This window comes from Coregonus clupeaformis, unplaced genomic scaffold, assembly GCF_020615455.1.
Source record: "Coregonus clupeaformis isolate EN_2021a unplaced genomic scaffold, ASM2061545v1 scaf0138, whole genome shotgun sequence".
NCBI classification, from domain to species: domain Eukaryota; kingdom Metazoa; phylum Chordata; class Actinopteri; order Salmoniformes; family Salmonidae; genus Coregonus; species Coregonus clupeaformis.
In genome coordinates, this window is record NW_025533593.1 from 541124 (window position 1) to 560000 (window position 18877).

The window sequence follows — 18877 nt, forward strand, 5'->3', positions numbered from 1 at the left end:
GTCTCAACCCTGACCTCTCCAACCTACACAAGATCAAGTAAGGGGTGTGTGTGTGTGTGTGTGTGAGTGTGTGTGTGTGTGTGTGTGTGTGTGTGTGTGTGTGTGTGTGTGTGTGTGTGTGTGTGTGTGTGTGTATGTGTTAGAGAGACAGATCAGGATAAAAGTCATGAAACATCCTCAACTGGTAGTGTAGAGAAGGCAATTCTGACATGAATGGACAGAATGTGTGTGTGAGGGAAGGAGAGAGAGGGATGGAAAGAGGTGTATCGAAAAATGAAGGGAATGTGAGAGAGACTGAGAGAGATAGCAAGAGGGATGGAGGGAGAGAGAGAGAAAGAGAGAGAGAGAGAGAGAGAGAGAGAGAGAGAGAGAGAGAGATAGGAAGAGACAGAGAAAGTGATGGAGAGAGAGAGAGAGGAAGAGACAGAGAAAGTGATGGAGAGAGAGAGTTAGAGGAAAGGACAGATAGGTGAATGTAGAAATGTAGTGCATGTTTGGACAGCGCCAAATGTGTGAATGAATTAATTAATGCAATTCAGTTTTTAGATGCCATAGATGCCATTAAATTAAACTGTAAAAAAACTATATATCTCCCCTCCCTCCCTCCCCTTGTTCTCCCTTCTCCTCCTCCCTCCCCCTCCCCCCCCCCTCCCCCTCCCTCCCCCTCCCCCTCCTCCCTCCCCCTCCCCCTCCTCCTCCCCCCCTCCTCCCCTCCTCCCTCCCTCCTCCCCTCCCCCTCCTCCCTCCTCCCTCCCTCCCTCCCTCCCCCCCTCCCCTCCTCCCTCCCCCTCCTCCCTCCCCTCCTCCTCCCTCCTCCCCCCTCTCCCTCCTCCCTCCTCCTCCACCCTCCTCCTCCCCCCTCTCCCTCCTCCCTCCCTCCCCTCCTCCCTCCCTCCCGCTCCTCTCTCTCCCTCCCCCCCTCCCCCTCCCCCTCCCTCCTCCTCCCTCCCACTCCTCCCTCCTCCCTCCTCCCCTCCCCCTCCTCCCTCCCCTCCCCCTCCCCCTCCCCCTCCCCCTCCTCCCTCCCCCTCCTCCCTCCTCTCTCTCTCCAGGGTGTTCACAGTGACAGCAGTGGCCCAGCTGTGTGTGTTGGGTACTATGTGGATATTTGGAGTGTTCCAATTCCAAGAGGAGGGGACAGTGGTCATGACATATCTCTTCACCATCCTCAACTCTCTACAGGGAGCTCTGCTGTTCATCATGCACTGCCTACTGAACAAAACGGTAAGGTGTGTGTGTGTCGTGTGTGTTGTGTGTGTGTGTTGTGTGTGTGTGTGTTGTGTGTGTGTTGTGTGTTGTGTGTGTGTGTAACCCTGTGCTCTGCTTGGAGTATGGCAAGCTCCTGTCCTGTATCTGCACACCACAGAAGAAGAGATACTCAGAGGTCAGCACTACCAATCCTTCCTCCAGCAACTCCCAGGTACACACACACACACTCACACACACTCATACACACACACACACACACACACACACACACACCACTTTCATTAAGTTAACCTCTGTCCTTTGACCTTTGTCTGTCGTAGGGGTCAAGGAGCGCCCAGAACACAGGAGAGTCGCAGATATGAAGTCACCAAACCCCCACAATGCACTTCTCTACTCCCCCTGCCATGACAAAGGTTCCCACTAGATGGCCAAACTGTAAAGTCAAAATGGTCGATATTGTAAACATTTCTGAAAACAAAGATTTGGGTTTAGCGGTGTGGTTAAGGTTAGGGTTAAGATACATTGTAGAAATGGGCAGGGTGTCTGATTTAGCATCTTGCCAGATAGTGACAACCCAGAGGATAGTACTTTTCAGGTTAGTAGAAAATGTGTCCAACTAGCCAGCCAGATAGTAAAAATTGTGCTCCACTAGCCAGGCTGGCCAGCGCCCAAATTCCTTAAGTTCCACCCCTGATTAGACACTTCATACCAAACTTGATGTTAACCACTGTCTTATCAAGCATTAGGTTATCCATTCAGAAATTATATGATCTTCATGTCATCCAATAGCAATCCATATGATCTTTATGTCATCCAATCAGAAGTTATATGATCTTCATGTCATCCAATAGGAATCCATATGATCTTTATGTCATCCAATAGCAATCCATATCCTCTTTGTCATTTTTACAGCCACAAAAGAAAGGTACTATTTTACACCACCTCGTCAAAAAGACAGATGAAACCATAATCATGAACATAAGCTTTCTTCTTTTACATTTATGTGATAAATTTATAGTCATATTTATTACCAAGAGCACAAGATATGATCACTTTTCTACACAAATACATTTTTAGAAAAATGTAAGATTATGTGAAGATATGTGTTAGTTGTGACCAAATGGAGTGTTATACTGTAAATGTGTATTTATCTTTAACACTTTATTAATAACTTTTAAGAATAAGCCTTTATAAATGAATGTGTATGTTTATAAATTATTGTAAATGTTGTAAATTCTTATGGAATGGAAGGCTATTAATGCTTACACATTCTTATAAATGTTTATAAATGTTTCCAAATATAATTGTTAATAGTGTATACATTGTTAAAAGGTTTATTCAAGATAGTTATTATAAAGTGTTACCATGGCCACCTCTATGTATATAATGAGATATTAGAAGATTTGTTGTGAACACTTGCAATGCTTTTGTCCGAATACAGCATTTATCAACAGGTTTTTTTTTTTTTATCCCTGTGGGAAGATTCCCTGAATCATGGGGGAATTAACAGGAAGTCCGGATTCTCCAACCGGGATTGTCACTCATTGCTCCATCTTAAAACTCTTGTTTTATTTATTACTGGCCAACAAAATATAGTGTAGCAATTTGAGAGGAGTTACCCCGACCTGGACTTAACCACAACAAGTTGTGGGACGACCGGTTTGTTGCTTTTTGAATCCCATGATCATGGAGGTAAAGTCTTAAAACGATGTAAAAAATGTATTTTATTCTATTCTGTTGCACTTTTACTTCCACAAGTTGTGTGTTTTATACTTTTTGAGAACGTACCATTTTCATGTCCTTTTATCAACCAAGTTCTGAATGTAAGCACTTAGTGTTGTACTTCACTGTGTAGTGTGTGTGTGAGTGAGATAGAGAGAGAGAGAGAGAGAGCGAGAGAGAAAGAGCGAGAGAGAGTCTGGGTGTGTTTCGGTACGTCTGTAATTTTAGCCACAATTAAAATATAGTTACAAATAATCTACTGTAGATGTCTTCTTAACACACACACACACACACACATACACACACACCCAGGCCAATAAGCCTTTCGGACTAGCTTTTTGTAAAGACACCCACACAGTGATATGAATCATATAGATCCATGATGCCAGGATGCGTATGTCTAGTTGTGTCTAACCTGAATGTGTTGAGGTCTACTCAGACCATGGAGAGTGTGTGTTCACCCTGAGATCCCTTCTCTAATGTCTTCTGTCCTACTTCTGTTTCTATACAGTAGATCCCTGTATTGGGAGCAACATTTAGATCAGTAGAATAGTAACAATCCCACAGGGTTTTGTTGATAGGCTCCCTCCTGTTGGAACACGTTACACTGTGACATCAGAAAGAATACATGCTGGACCAATAACAAGCTTGGTATTACTAGTAGGCCTATATCCCATAGCCATCACATATTGATATGTTGCATGCTTCCCAAATGGCACCCTATTCCCTTTAGTGCACTACTTTACACTATTGGTGCACTACACAGGGAATATGGTGTCATTTGGGATATACACATTGTCTTAAAAAAACCTAAGCTCTCTCTCTCTCTCTCTCTCTCTCTCGCTCACTCCTTCTTTCCCTCTCCTCTTTCTCTCTCAGCTCTATGTTCCACTGGGCTTGGTTTCAGAAGAAGCTATTCAGAGAAGTCAACCTTGAGAGAGAGAGAGAGAGAGAGAGAGAGAGAGAGAGAGAGAGAGAGAGAGAGAGAGAGAGAGAGAGAGAGGGAGAGAGAGAGAGAGGGAAGAGAGAGAGAGAGGGAAGAGAGAGAGAGAGAGAGAGAGAAAGAGAGAGAGGGAAGAGAGAGAGAGAGAGAGAGAGAACTGAGCAGTGAATGAGAACCTAATTTCCATGTCAAGAATAAGAGAGGGAACTAGACCGAGACAAGGGAAAAGGATACACTAACAGAAGATGTGGAGAGAGGAAAGGAGAGAGGGAGAGAGAAAAGAAAGAGGGAGAGAAAGAGTGAGATAAAGAGAGAGAGAGGAAGGAGAGAGAGATGGAGGAAAGAGAGAGAGAGAGAAGGTGAAAAAGTGAGAGAGGGGAAGTGTGAAACGGAGAGAAAGGGGCGGGCTCCAACAGGAAGAGAAAGAGAGAGAGGAGAGCAAAGTAGTTGTTTTTCTAACCCCTTGTGGCTCACACTGCGAGAGACTTGTCTCGCCAAAAGAGAGGAAATATATATATATATTTATTATTCTGTTCATTCTATCACCACGAATCATACGGAATAAAAACAGTCTTAACCTGGGATTTTCTTCAATCTGAATTCAACTGTAAAACAGATTTAATCTCAGACTGATTGTTCTGACAGGACTAGTTTTATTTGGATCCTACTAGTTGTCTGGTGTGGATATAATATCAGTCTGTCTTTGAGATGGAGTCCAGAACTGTTCTACTTATTCTGGGTGAGTCTAACCTTGACTAGTTGTGTGTTTGTGTGTGTGTGTGTGTTTGTGTGTGTGTGTGTGTGTGTGTGTGTGTGTGTGTGTGTGTGTGTGTGTGTGTGTGTGTGTGTGTGTGTGTGTGTGTAAGAGAGTGACAAATAGAGATATTGTGATATATTATATGGTATTTCATAATTCCTTGTCAGTTACAGAATATTCCAACACTTTACCAACCATGTAACAACCATGGAACATTACCAACCTACAGGACCAGTCAAAAGTTTGGACACACCTACTCATTCAAGGGTTTTTCTTTATTTTTACTATTTTCTACATTGTAGAATAATAGTGAAGACATCAAAACTATGAAATAACACATATGCAATCATGTAGTAACCAAAAAAGTGTCAAACAAATCAAAATATATTTTATATTTGAGATTCTTCAAAGTAGCCACCCTTTGCCTTGATGACAACTTTGCAGTTTTAGTGTTATAGACAGTTTTATTGTGTATAGACTGTTTTAGTGTGTGTAGACAGTTTTAGTGTGTTACACAGTGGCGGTTTTACACGGAGGCCGGGGGAGGCCCGTGCCTCCCTGGAAATGTCCCTGGCCACCCCTGTGGCCCCCCCCGTGCTGACCAAATAAAAAATTATGAATTTATAACTATTTTACACGCGAGCGCCAAAAGCGGAACTAATGCAACGCTCTACACGGCAACGTTCTACACGGGTAATTAGAGTGGCGCACCCAAAAACTGTATCCTGCCATCTGCCTGCCTGCCACGTGTGGTGCTGCTTCGGTGAATGAGAGCTCAGCAACTACTATTTGCGAGAGGAGCTACGATTTGCAGGAGTCGAAGGTAAGCAAAAACGATTTAATATCATAAGTGACTTGTGGTTCTTGCACATAGCCTACATGTTCCTTTTGTTCCTCACACATAAATCAAATCAAGTTTTTAAATGTCTGGTCTCGATTTGTTTAGAAATGTAATCATATCCAAGCAAACTCATCGAAGCAGAAGCAAATATCCAAATGTTAGTAGGCTATCCTTGCTAGGTCTACACAATGTTGTGATGTTAACCACGTAACTTCATCCGTCTTGGCTGTTGCATCGCGATAACAAATACATTTTTAGTAAAGTAATCAACAGGTTATCTGCCAGTGTTAAGTAGGGAGGGATGGTTAGGTAACAAAATGTAATGCATGCCCCTACGTTTTTCTTCTTCTAATAGTTATCATGAAACGAGGAAGGGACATAAAGTCATTTTTTGCCCCAGCAAACAAAAAAGTGAGAGAAACAAATCGAGGTTTTGAGAAAGTTGAGGAAGAGGGAGAGCCAGCATGTGATGAAAGTGAGGGGTCTGACAAAGAGAGGGAAATTCCAGAGGGTGAGGAGGATGAAGAAGAGGGTGAGGAGGATGAAGAAGAGGGTGAGGAGAATGAAGAAGAGGGCGAGGAGAATGAAGAAGAGGGTGAGAAGCATGAAGAAGAAAGCATACAGGGACAGAGAGATGAACAGCCAGAGGGACAGCAAGTGGATCCATGTGGATCAAGTACTGCACCATCAGGTTTGTGATGAGGAAGGTTCTTACTATTTGCAAAGCAATGCAATTACAATGTAATGGTAGGCCTGCTGGGTGTCCTTAAAATGCTGCTTTCTGCTGTTAATTCTTTTTTGTGTCAATATGGCTCTGTTTTTTTTTTTAAGTAAATACTTTGCCTACATTTTGAAATACATGCAGATATACAGTAAATAAATGTTGTAGTTGTGCCCTATGTTTACTGTCCATCTTCTTCAGATATCAGCAAGTCTAAGTATGACGTACCAGTACAGCCAAACTTGAAGATATTCCCAACCACACTGATGGGGGACAGAAGACGAAGCTTCAGACCAAACTGGTACACTACTCATCCATGGCTTGAGTATTCTGTAATGACGGACTCTACATGTTGCTATGCATGTAGACATTTTAGCACACAAAATGCCCCAGACACCGTTTTTGTTTCAACACCTGGTTTTACAAACTGGAAAAAGGCAACTATGAGAAATGCAGGGTTTTCACTACATGCAAAGTCTGAACGACACAAGTGTGCAATGATCGCATGGAGGGATTATCAAAGAGCTGTTAGAACTGACGCAACACTAACAGATCTCCTTGACAAAGAACACACTAAACAAGTACAAGAAAATCAGGCATACATTAAAACAGTTGGGGAAGTGCTGTTGCTTACAGCTACACAAAACATAGCACAAAGAGGACATGATGAATCTGAAGGGTCCACTAACAAAGGAAACTTTAGGGAAATTCTTAACACAGTTGCTAACCACGACCAACTTGTTAAGAGAAGATTCACTTCCATTCACAATGCAAAGTACACAAGCAAGATCATCCAGAATGAGGTTTTGGGTTGTTTGGCAGAAATGGTTCGGTCTGAAATCATAGAAGAAGTGAAGAAAAGTGAGGTTTTTAGCGTCATGGCAGATGAAACAAAGGATATTTCAAAAAAGAACAGATGTCCTTCACACTCAGGTACTATTACAATGGGGCCATTAAGGAGAGTTTTCTCCATTTTGAATCTGCAGAGAGGTTAGATGCAGCAGGGCTTACTGGAAAAATAGTACACTTACTGGAACGTTATGGCCTGGACTACAAAAATAACCTCGTAGGCCAAGCGTACGATGGCGCTGCCGTTATGAGCGGTAAGCATTCAGGGGTTCAGGCAAGGATCAAAGAACAGGCTAAATTTGCCTTCTACGTCCATTGTAGTGCTCATTGTCTGAATTTAGTGTTAGTTGATGTAGTCAAAAGTGTCCCAGAAACGGAGGAGTTTTTTTCTTTGTTACAGAGTCTTTATATGTTTACTTCTTCCTCATATGTGCACCCAAAATGGCTGTCTCTCCAAAGAGAAATGTATGGCAGAACCAGAGAGCTGCAACGTTTAAGCGACACACGTTGGTCATGCCGATTTCTAGCCCTACGTAATATCATGGACACTCTACCTGCCCTTAAACGACTACTGCAAGAGATTGCTCAAGAACGTCATGGTGAAAGAACTGTTGAGGCCCGAGGTCTTCTTGCTCAAATTGACCTAGAATTTGTTGTGCATCTTGTTACTCTGCGTAAGTTGTTTGGGGAGACAAAGCTATTGTCTGACATGTTACAGTCACAAACTGTTGATCTGTCAAGTGCTGTTGACTTAGTAAATGCTTTAGTCCTGACATTGAAAGACCACAGGCAGGAGTCTTTCTTTGATGAGTTGTGGGATGAAGCATTGAATATTTGTGAGCAGTGTGATTCTGCAACAAGGTCAGTGGCGAAACGTCAGAAAATGCTGAGCTCTAGACTCAGTGGCTACTGCACGCTAAGCACTGTTGGTCAGAGGGAGGTAGAACGTGACAAAGATATGTTTCTCACATCATTTTTCTATCCTGTAATTGACAGCATGCTCAATGAGTTGAACAGACGTTTCTCCAATACAAACTGTGAGCTCATGAGAAGCATACAGTCTCTCAGTCCCCAGAGTGATACCTTTTTAAAGGAGAGCAATGTTTTTTCATTTGGCCGTTTGTATAATGCAGACATTGATGATTTAGGGCATGAGCTCCATCAATTTAAGAGAGTTTTGGACAGAAAAATACAGAGTGGTGAAGTCAAAAAGCCATGCAGTACAGTTGAGCTGGTTTGTTTTATTGAGCCATACAGGGAAGTTTTCTTTGAGCTCTTTAGACTGTGCAAGATTGCTGTAACCCTTCCTGTAAGCTCAGCCTCTTGCGAACGCAGTTTCTCCACACTGAAACTGATAAAAACCTTCCTGCGGTCCACCACTAGTGATGAGAGACTCAGTGATCTTGGTGTCCTGAGCATAGAGTCCAGAAGGGCCAAGGCTCTGGATCTTGATGTATTTGTGGACCGTTTTGCCAGACAGCACAACCGCCGTATCCTGTTGCTGTAGTGTATCTATATGATATATACGCTAGTAGCGTATGAGTGCCGCTGTGAGGAAAAAGAGATATAATGAACAATAAAACAACAAGCTTGAGCTTCTTAAGACACGGTGGGTTTATCTGTTCTCAATACCACCGGTAAAATGAATGGAGTTAGTCTGGTGTCCACATGAAGTTACGTGTGTAGACAAAGAGTCTGGTGTCCATATGAAGTTAGATGTGTAGACAAAGACAGTCTGGTGTCCATATGAAGTTACATGTGTAGACAGAGACAGTCTGGTGCCCATATGAAGTTAAATGTGTAAACAAAGACAGTCTGGTGTCCATATGAAGTTACATGTGTAGACAGAGACAGTCTGGTGCCCATATGAAGTTACATGTGTAGACAAAGAGTCTGGTGTCCATATGAAGTTACATGTGTAAACAGAGACGGTCTGGGGTCCATATGAAGTTAGATGTGTAGACAAAGACAGTCTGGTGTCCACATGAAGTTACATGTGTCTACTTAGATGAACCCACCGTGTCTTAAGAAGCTGAAGCTTGTTTTATTTTTCATTTTACATCATCTATCTTTTTTTCCTCACAGTACCAGTAGTTCCACACACTACTAGAGTGTATGTATGTTTGTATGTATGTATATATATCCCACCAATCCTCTCTCAAGAGGTTTTCAAAAAGGGGCAAACTCATGTCTCAAGACCTGCTTCTGTTGGTTCCCCTCTCCTGCCTGTAACTTTCCATCCACATCCCCAAAGTTTTGTGGCCCATTATGACATCACTCCATTAAGTGATTGCTGCATGTACTGCTCTAAGGAAACACTTCTCTCTCTCTCTCTCTCTCTCTCTCTCTCTCTCTCTCTCGATAGATAGATAGATAGAGTTTATGATTTTATTCTTTTGAATTATCTCTGCCAAACATCTATGTACTACAAATCTTCAAGCTCCACAGATGTTTTATGGCATCCACTAAACCTCTTTAGATATTTGTAAATTATACAGTGTGATACCTTTCAACAAAAGTTTATTTTATTTTTTACCAACTATGATTTTTCCTTTTGAAAACAAGCAAAGCAAGAAAAAAGAAACAAAATCACTCCAATCATTGCACACTTGTGTCGTTCAGACTTTGCAGGTCCAGCTTTGACATGATGATCTAACTAACACTAATATTGTAACTAATATTGTAACTGAAATATGTATGATCCTATGATGAGCGATTGCTTACTTCCCTTTCACTCTTAAAAAATTACTGAAAAAAATGTGTATAAAAAGGTATATGTAGTATATGTTTGTTTAGTGAGCATTCATGCTGTCATTTTTTCCTAATGTGAACTATGGTGGAAATGTGCTGTCCTAAATGGACTTGCCCATATATGTTGTAAAGCCTTTTTTTGTACACCTGCTCATCAACTGACAGTGAAGTACACAAAGACACAGACACACACACACACACACACAGACACCTGTAATATTCTTGTTTTCATGTTGTTGCTGATATCCATCAGTGTTGTTCATATTGCTACATTGTGTTGACATGATTGTTGCTTTTAAACGAATGTTAACTTAATGTTTATTGTCTGCATCCTATTGGACTACTGGATGTTAATGTGTAACACGTTTCCCTGTTTATGTGCTTTAGCAATACTGTATGTCAATATGGTCATGCTAGTAAAGCCTCTTTGAATTGAATTTCTTTTCTGATTTGGTTTATTTTACCTAAATGGATACAGGGTAGTGTGTTTTGTTTATAAATCACTCAGAAAGTTTTCTTTCTTAAAACAAAATGTGGAATCAACTGTCCACAGTAGTGGGGCTTCCATAAATAGGAAATGGAACATTGTTGTACCCTTTGTTGTATCCTGGAGTTTTGTTCACATTGAATATGAACCCTGTATTTGTACCCTGTACTTTTTAATTCTTTTTTATTTATTTTTTCATTTTTATGGCACTATCTCTCTTGCATCTGCACTCTTGTACAAAATACGTGTTATAATAAATGTCATATGATTTTAAAGTAAAATAAAGTTTATAATCTTTGAATATCATGTGTTGCCAGTTTTTTTATGTGTGCCCCCCTGATTAAACACTGGCCCCTCCTTGGCCCCCCTAGTAAAATGTGTCTAGAACCGCCACTGAGTGTGTATATACAGTTTTAGTGTGTATATACAGTTTTAGTGTATATAGACAGTTTGGCAGTTCCGAGAGGTCAGCATGTGTTATGTTGTGCTTAGGTATGTTGTTTTATGTCATAATGACTTTTGTCTAAGGTTTCTATCTCAATATCAAATTATTATTGTTTTCAATCAAAATGGTCAAAACGTTTTTTTTTAAATAGCCTGGCTATCCGTAATTGTTGTTTTATCGTGCCGTCTGGTTTACTTAATATAAGGAATTAGAAACTATTTATACTTTTACTTTTGATACTTACTTTAAGTATATTTTAGCAATTACATTTTCTTTTTAAACTTAAGTATATTTAGACTGTTACTCAAGTAGTATTTTACTGGGTGACTTTCAATTTTACCTAAGTCATTTTCTATTAAGGTATTTTTACTTTTACTCAAGTATGACAATTGGGTACCCTTTCCACCACTACAATTCACCCTCTGAATGGCACACATACACAATCCATGTCTCAATTGTCTCAAGGCTTGAAAATCCTGCTTTAACCTGTCTCCTCCCCTTCATCTACACTGATTTAAGTGGATTTAACAAGTGACATCTATAAGGGATCATAGCTTTCACCTGGATTCACGTGGTCAGTCTATGTCATGAAAAGAACAGGTGTTCTTAATGTTTTGTATACTCATTGTAGATATGACACACAGGGGGACAGTTGAAGAACCCTTTTTGGTTCTAGATAGCACCTTTTTTTCTATGAGTGTAGTCAGTTGCAGAACTGAATGCATTCAACCGAAATGTGTCTTCGGTGTTTAACTCAACCCCTCTGGATCAGAGAGGTGAGGTGGGCTTTCTTAATCTACATCTACGTCTCGGGAGGTGTGTGTGTGTGTGTGTGTGTGTGTGTGTGTGTGTTTGTGTATTTGTGTGTATATCATAAAGATCCTCAGTGTGTGTGAGGCCTGATGTCTAACCGAAATCTTTCAGTCATGATCTCACCCTCACACACATACGCAAGCACACACACACGCACACACACACACACACACACACACACACACACACACACACACACACACACACACACACACACACACACACACACACACACACACACACACACACACACACACCAACCACAGGAAACGAAGTTGGTAGAAGACCAATACAGCTTTTTGTAAAGACATACAGTGCCTTCAGAAAGTATTCACACCCCTTGAATTTTTCCACTTTTTGTTGTGTTACAGCCTGAATTAAAAATGGATTAAATTTAGATTTTGTGTCACTGATCTACACACAACACCCCAAAATGTCAAAGTGGAATTTTGTTTGTAGAACATAAAAAAATGAAAGAAATGAAAAGCTGAAACGTCTTGAGGCAATAAGTATTCAACACCTTCGTTATGTCAAGCCTACAGAAGTTCAGGAGTAAAAATGTGCTTCAAAAAAATCACATAATAAGTTGTATGGACTCATTCTGTGTTTAATGATATGCATGCATTATCATGATGATGTGGCTGGAGACACTTTTCTTCTTAAGTCAATATCTTGACAACTTGGCTGCAGACATGTAAAACAAAATGAAACAAATACCAAAATATATATTTTGAGTGATATTCCCCTTTACGTTTAGTAACCTAGCTATAATATCCCTGTCTTCTCTCCTATACTTCAGTTTAGTAACCTACCTATAATATCTCTGTCTTCTCTCCTATACTTCAGTTTAGTAACCTAGCTATAATATCTCTGTCTTCTCTCCTATACTTCAGTTTAGTAACCTACCTATAATATCTCTGTCTTCTCTCCTATACTTCAGTTTAGTAACCTACCTATAATATCTCTGTCTTCTCTCCTATACTTCAGTTTAGTAACCTAGCTATAATATCTCTGTCTTCTCTCCTATACTTCAGTTTAGTAACCTAGCTATAATATCTCTGTCTTCTCTCCTATACTTCAGTTTAGTAACCTAGCTATAATATCTCTGTCTTCTCTCCTATACTTCAGTTTAGTAACCTAGCTATAATATCTCTGTTTTCTCTCCAATATCATCACACCAGCCTCACTAATACTAATAATATTAATCATCATCATCATCATCACCATCATCACCATCATCATCATCATCATCACCATCATCATCATCATCATCATCATCATGACAATAATAATACTAATACAGCCTGGTCTCATAGACTATTCATAACATAGTAACTAAATCCGAGACACTAACATATTGTACAAATAGCAATTCATAAAATATCATACAAATTGTGTTATGTAACATATCATACAAAATTGATGATGGAGATTCACAAATTAATACATACCTTACGAAACGTAACATATCATACTAAATAGAGTGTCCAGGATTTACATTTACTATGTTACTTCTACCCCTGAATCCAGGTTAACTACTACTACTACTACTACTACTACTACTACTACTACTACTACTACTACTACTACTACTACTACTACTACTACTACTGCTACTACTACTACTACTACTACTACTACTACTACTACTACTACTACTACTACTACTACTACTACTACTACTACTACTACTACTACTACTACTATTACTATTACTACTTCTACTACTACTACTACTACTACTACTACTACTACCACTACTACTACTACTACTACTACTACTACTACTACTACTATTACTATTACTACTTCTACTACTACTACTACTACTACTACTACTACTACTACTACTACTCCTACTACTAATAATAACACAGCCCCCTGCAAGCTAATCATTATTCATGACTCCAATTCCATTGCATTACATTGAGCTATTGGAAGTCCCCTTTATTCAAAACATACATCCTGTATGCAACAAGGTGCTAAAGTACTACTGCAAAAAAAACGATTAGAGATTTACCCAAGTAGACTCACAGCTGTAATCGCTGCCAAATGTGTTTCCAACATGTATTGACTCAGGGGGGTGAATACTTAGTATATATTTTTTCTTTAATCTTTTAAAAAACATATAATTTTTCTTCCACTTTGATATGAGCATATTGTGTAGATTGTTCGAAAAAAATACAATAAAATGTCACGAAATCAAAGGGGGTGAATACTTTATTAACCAGAGGTGATATTATCTCTCTAAAATACAGTATATCAGAATATTACCTTAATAATTAATGGAATTGTATTCATAAATTCATCAGCATAGTATGTAAATGAATTAACATAGAGCAGAATTCCAATATTATTCTTTAACTCAAAATAATACTGAGCTCCCAAATGGCCTATATCCCACAACCATCACAAACTGATATGTAGCACCCTGTTCCCTTTAGTGCACTACTTTACACTAATGGTGCACTATATAGGGAATATGGTGTCATTTGGGATGTACACATTGTCTTAAAATAACCTAAGCTTAAAGTGGTTGTCTGGTTGAATAACTCTCTCTCTCTCTCTCTCTCTCTCTCTCTCTCTCTCTCTCTCTCTCTCTCTCTCTCTCTCTCTCTCTCTCTCTCTCTCTCTCTCTCTCTCTCTCTCTCTCTCTCTCTCTCTCTCTCTCTCTCTCTCTCTTGCTCTCCCTCCCTCCCTCCCTCCCTCCCTCCCTCCCTCCCTCCCTCCCTCCCTCCCTCCCTCCCTCCTCCCTCCCTCCTCTTCCCCCTCTCCTCCCTCTCTCCTCACAGGTCTTCATTTCACTCTACTGGGGAACCTAGAGGCCATGGTTTGCAGCAGTGGCTTCATAGCCAATCGGAGACAATGTGTTGATGCAGATGAGTGTACAGAGGGGGCCGGTGCCCCACCCTGTGGAAGTAATACCACGTGTTACAACACAATCGGAAGCTTTTACTGTCAGTGTCTACCTGGGTTCAAATCCACAACGACTGTCAACATTACCCTTTCTGGACAGTGTATTGGTGAGTGTTTGAGTGAGTGTGTTTGTGTGTGAGTGTATGTGAATGTTACATGTCGAGGGAACGAATCATTACTTTGGCAGAGTCCTCTTATCTGTGCAGTATTGATAGTTTGTAGAGCATGTTAATGATCATCACCTTTAGTGTGGGCGGGGAGGGGGTGTATAATGATATTATTCTATGTCAGCTGTGTCAATGTGATTATATGTATTCATGTGGAAGAAACAGCAACAGTCGTGTGTGAGGCTAGGGTCTCGGTATAGCGTGTGTCTGTCTGTGTGTCTGTGTGTCTGTCTGTCTGTCTGTCTGTGTGTGAATGTTAAGGGAACAAAACATTACTTTTGCAATATCTTCTCTGTTCTGTGCCATATTGAGAGTTTGTAGAGCAGTGATTCCCCACCCTCTTCTCTACTACCCCCAGACAGTCCTCTTCTCTACTACCCCCAGACAGTCCTCTTCTCTACTACCCCCAGACAGTCCTCTTCTCTACTACCCCCAGACAGTCCTCTTCTCTACTACCCCCAGACAGTCCTCTTCTCTACTACCCCCAGACAGTCCTCTTCTCTACTACCCCCAGACAGTCCTCTTCTCTACTACCCCCAGACAGTCCTCTTCTCTACTACCCCCAGACAGTCCTCTTCTCTACTACCCCCAGACAGTCCTCTTCTCTACTACCCCCAGACAGTCCTCTTCTCTACTACCCCCCAGACAGTCCTCTTCTCTACTACCCCCAGACAGTCCTCTTCTCTACTACCCCCAGACAGTCCTCTTCTCTACTACCCCCAGACAGTCCTCTTCTCTACTACCCCCAGACAGTCCTCTTCTCTACTACCCCCAGACAGTCCTCTTCTCTACTACCCCCAGACAGTCCTCTTCTCTACTACCCCCAGACAGTCCTCTTCTCTACTACCCCCAGACAGTCCTCTTCTCTACTACCCCCAGACAGTCCTCTTCTCTACTACCCCCAGACAGTCCTCTTCTCTACTACCCCCAGACAGTCCTCTTCTTTGATGTATTCCAGAACTAGCACCGCTGATTCAAATGGTCACCTAATCATCAAGCCTCTCATTTCTTAAATCAGCTGCGTTAGTTCTGGAATACATAAAATACGTGGACTGTCTTGCGGTACTGGAGGAGAGGTTAGAGAGTCACTGGAGGAGAGGTTAGGGAATAATTGGAGGAGAGGTTAGGGAATCACTGGAGGAGAGGTTAGGGAATCACTGGAGGAGAGGTTAGGGAATCACTGGAGGAGAGGTTAGGGAATCACTGGAGGAGAGGTTAGGGAATCACTAGAGGAGAGGTTAGGGAATCACTGGAGGAGAGGTTAGGGAATCACTGGAGGAGAGGTTAGGGAATCACTGGAGGATAGATTAGGGAATCACTGGAGGATAGGTTAGGGAATCACTGGAGGATAGGTTAGGGAATCACTGGAGGAGAGGTTAGGAGTCACTGCTCTATCATCATATGTCCTTCTCCCTTCAGAACTCAATGAGTGCCTGGAGAAACCACAGGTTTGTGGCAGCAACACCACTTGCCTCAACACCATCGGGAGCTTCCACTGCCAGTGTCAACCTGGGTTCAGATTCTCTACTAACACAAATTACACTAGAGACTGTGAAGGTGAGTCCAACAAGAGGTGTCTTCTTTTTTTAAGCCCATAACCATGTGTGTGAGGTGTATACTTTGGTGTCAAAGTAGATTTCTTTAAGACTACCAAGAAACACTCTGCGTAACCCTGATTTACCCACTGCATTAAATCAATGGCACACACACTCTGTGGATGGCTGACAGCACTCAAGGTTGTTGTTCTGGAATGTTCTTTGTTTTTTCTCACTGGGTTGTGTTCTCTCTCTCTCTCTCTCTCTCTCTCTCTCTCTCTCTCTCTCTCTCTCTCTCTCTCTCTCTCTCTCTCTCTCTCTCTCCCCCTCCCCCTCCCCCATGCTAGCCCTGACCTCTAACCCCATGACCCCTATCTTTTGGCGGCGTTCTATTCCAGAAGTCTGACAGAACTCACAGTTGTACGCATGACATCATATAGCAGCAATCTGACTCCCGACTGAGCTGTCAGTGATTTTCCCACTGCAGTAAATCAATGGCACACACTCTGTGGATGGCTGACAGCCCTCATCTATGGTTGTTGTTCTGGAACGTTCTTTGTTTCTTCTCACTGGGTAGTGTTCAGTAGAAATGGAGAGAAACTGTTTATTCTTTAATTGTCTGCCTCCTTCTCCTCACTTCTCTCCTCAAGTGTTTATGTTAATGTTTGTGCATTCTCTCTCTCTCTCTCTCTCTCTCTCTCTCTCTCTCTCTCTCTCTCTCTCTCTCTCTCTCTCTCTCTCTCTCTCTCTCTCTCTCTCTCTCTCTCTCTCTCTCTCTCTCTCTCTCTCACTCTCTCTGTCTCCCCTCCCCCTCTCTCTCTCCCCTCCCCCTCTCTCTCTCCCTCCCCCTCTCTCTCTCTCCCTCAGACATAGATGAGTGTAATGTAACCGCTGGTATCTGTGGAGTGAACGGGACCTGTGAGAACCAGGAAGGAAGCTACAGTTGTCTCTGCCACCCTGGACACAGTAACTATGGCAACAAACAGGTTAGGTGCTCAGGTGAGGGCAGAATCTGGTACCATGATGCACTGCTTCCCACGATATGGTACACTAAGGTACGATAACTTTGTCTGTCTTAGAAGAGGAACAAGAACAGGGTTCCTATTTTAACAGTCTTACGTTACGTCTATATCTAACATAACATAACATATGCCATCTAGCAGACGCTTCTATTCAAAAGAGACTTACAGCAAGTGAGTGGATACATTTTCATAAGCGTGGCCCCAGCGCGAATCGAACCCACAACCCTTGGCAATGCTCAACCAACTGAGCCACACAGGACCACAAGACTGTCTAGACCAGGGGAGTCAAACATACGACCCATTAAACAATCTCAATCAACATTGAAATGATTCCAATTAAACCATAACAGTATAGAAATGATAATGGACCTACATGTATGTTATTTCTAATCTGTCCAGTTGTTTAACTGTCATCCAAATTCAATTATTAAATTTAAGTGCAGCCCTCCGGACCTAGTTGAAGACCGAATGCGGCCCGCTTGGCAAAATGAGTTTGACACCCCTGATCTAGACTGTTAGAGAGGTCACCACCTTTTACTGATCCCAATGCTACTTCCCCAAACAGAGGTTACTGCTGTGCCACTGCAAACCACCCCATAAGGACAGGTCTAGGTTCAGTTTTACAATGTAAGCCTGTATAATGATGATCAGTAAGGGACTATGTAAACTGATCTGAGTGTGGGGCTTATATTACAGTAGATACCGTTATTCCACTGGCAGCTTCCTCTTTCTAGGCCTGTGGCCTGAATGGCACCCTATTCCCTATATAGTGCACTACATTAGACCAGGGCCTACAGAGCGCTATATAGTAGGGTGTTGTTTGGGATGCGTGCTAGGACGGTTACCATGTTAAGTAACATTTCAGCACTAGTGGGCTGTGGGTTTCTGAGTGTTTTAATCTCCTCCTCGACTTCCTCTCTGTCTCATGTCTTCACTGTTATCTTAGTTAGTTGGTATCTGATGGTAAACATGGTTACCCATGGCAACAACCTGGATGTACTAGGAGTATGATAAGGATGTCACAGTTTTAATTTGTATGTGTTGTGTTGTGTTGTTGTGCAGGTGGTGTGTTGTTGTGTGTTGTGGTATGTAGTGTTGTGGTGTGTTGTGTTGTTGTTGTGGTGTGGTGTATTGTGTTGTGGTGTAGTGGTGTGGTGTATTGTGTTGTGGTGTAGTGGTGTGGTGTTGTGTTGTTGTGCAGGTGGTGTATTGTGTTGTTGTGCAGGTGGTGTGCTGTGTTGTTGTACAGGTGGTGTGCTGTGTTGTTGTGCAGGTGGTGTGCTGTGTTGTTGTACAGGTGGTGTGCTGTGTTGTTGTACAGGTGGTGTGCTGTGTTGTTGTACAGGTGGTGTGCTGTGTTGTTGTGCAGGTGGTGTATTGTGTTGTTGTGCAGGTGGTGTGCTGTGTTGTTGTACAGGTGGTGTGCTGTGTTGTTGTGCAGGTGGTGTGCTGTGTTGTTGTACAGGTGGTGTGCTGTGTTGTTGTACAGGTGGTGTGCTGTGTTGTTGTACAGGTGGTGTGCTGTGTTGTTGTGCAGGTGGTGTGCTGTGTTGTTGTACAGGTGGTGTGCTGTGTTGTTGTGCAGGTGGTGTGTTGTGGTGTGTTGTTGTGTTGTTGTGTTGTGTTGTGTCGATCCAGGTGTGATGGTAGCGTTTTGTGTTTCCTTTAGTACTGACCTGTGACCAGTTCAAAGCGGATG

At 41.9% G+C, this 18877-nt stretch overlaps 1 protein-coding gene and 1 long non-coding RNA gene across 2 annotated transcripts in view; both read left to right on the plus strand.

Annotated features, from left to right (window-relative positions):
• The first annotated feature begins 1332 nt into the window (after positions 1 to 1332).
• LOC123483490 lies at positions 1333 to 3186 on the plus strand. Its single transcript, XR_006658278.1, has 2 exons — positions 1333 to 1420; positions 1530 to 3186. It is a non-coding gene; the product is annotated as an uncharacterized LOC123483490 (long non-coding RNA).
• An 11298-nt stretch (positions 3187 to 14484) lies between these two features.
• Positions 14485 to 18877, plus strand: part of LOC121533228 (adhesion G protein-coupled receptor E5-like) — a 14448-nt gene continuing 10055 nt past the window's right edge. Inside the window, exons 1-4 of the mRNA XM_045213664.1 lie at positions 14485 to 14561; positions 16041 to 16178; positions 17024 to 17155; positions 18848 to 18877. The exon at positions 18848 to 18877 is cut by the window's right edge and continues 14 nt beyond it. The gene's annotated coding sequence lies outside the window, so the exon portion shown is untranslated. The remainder of the gene's footprint in view (positions 14562 to 16040; positions 16179 to 17023; positions 17156 to 18847) is intronic.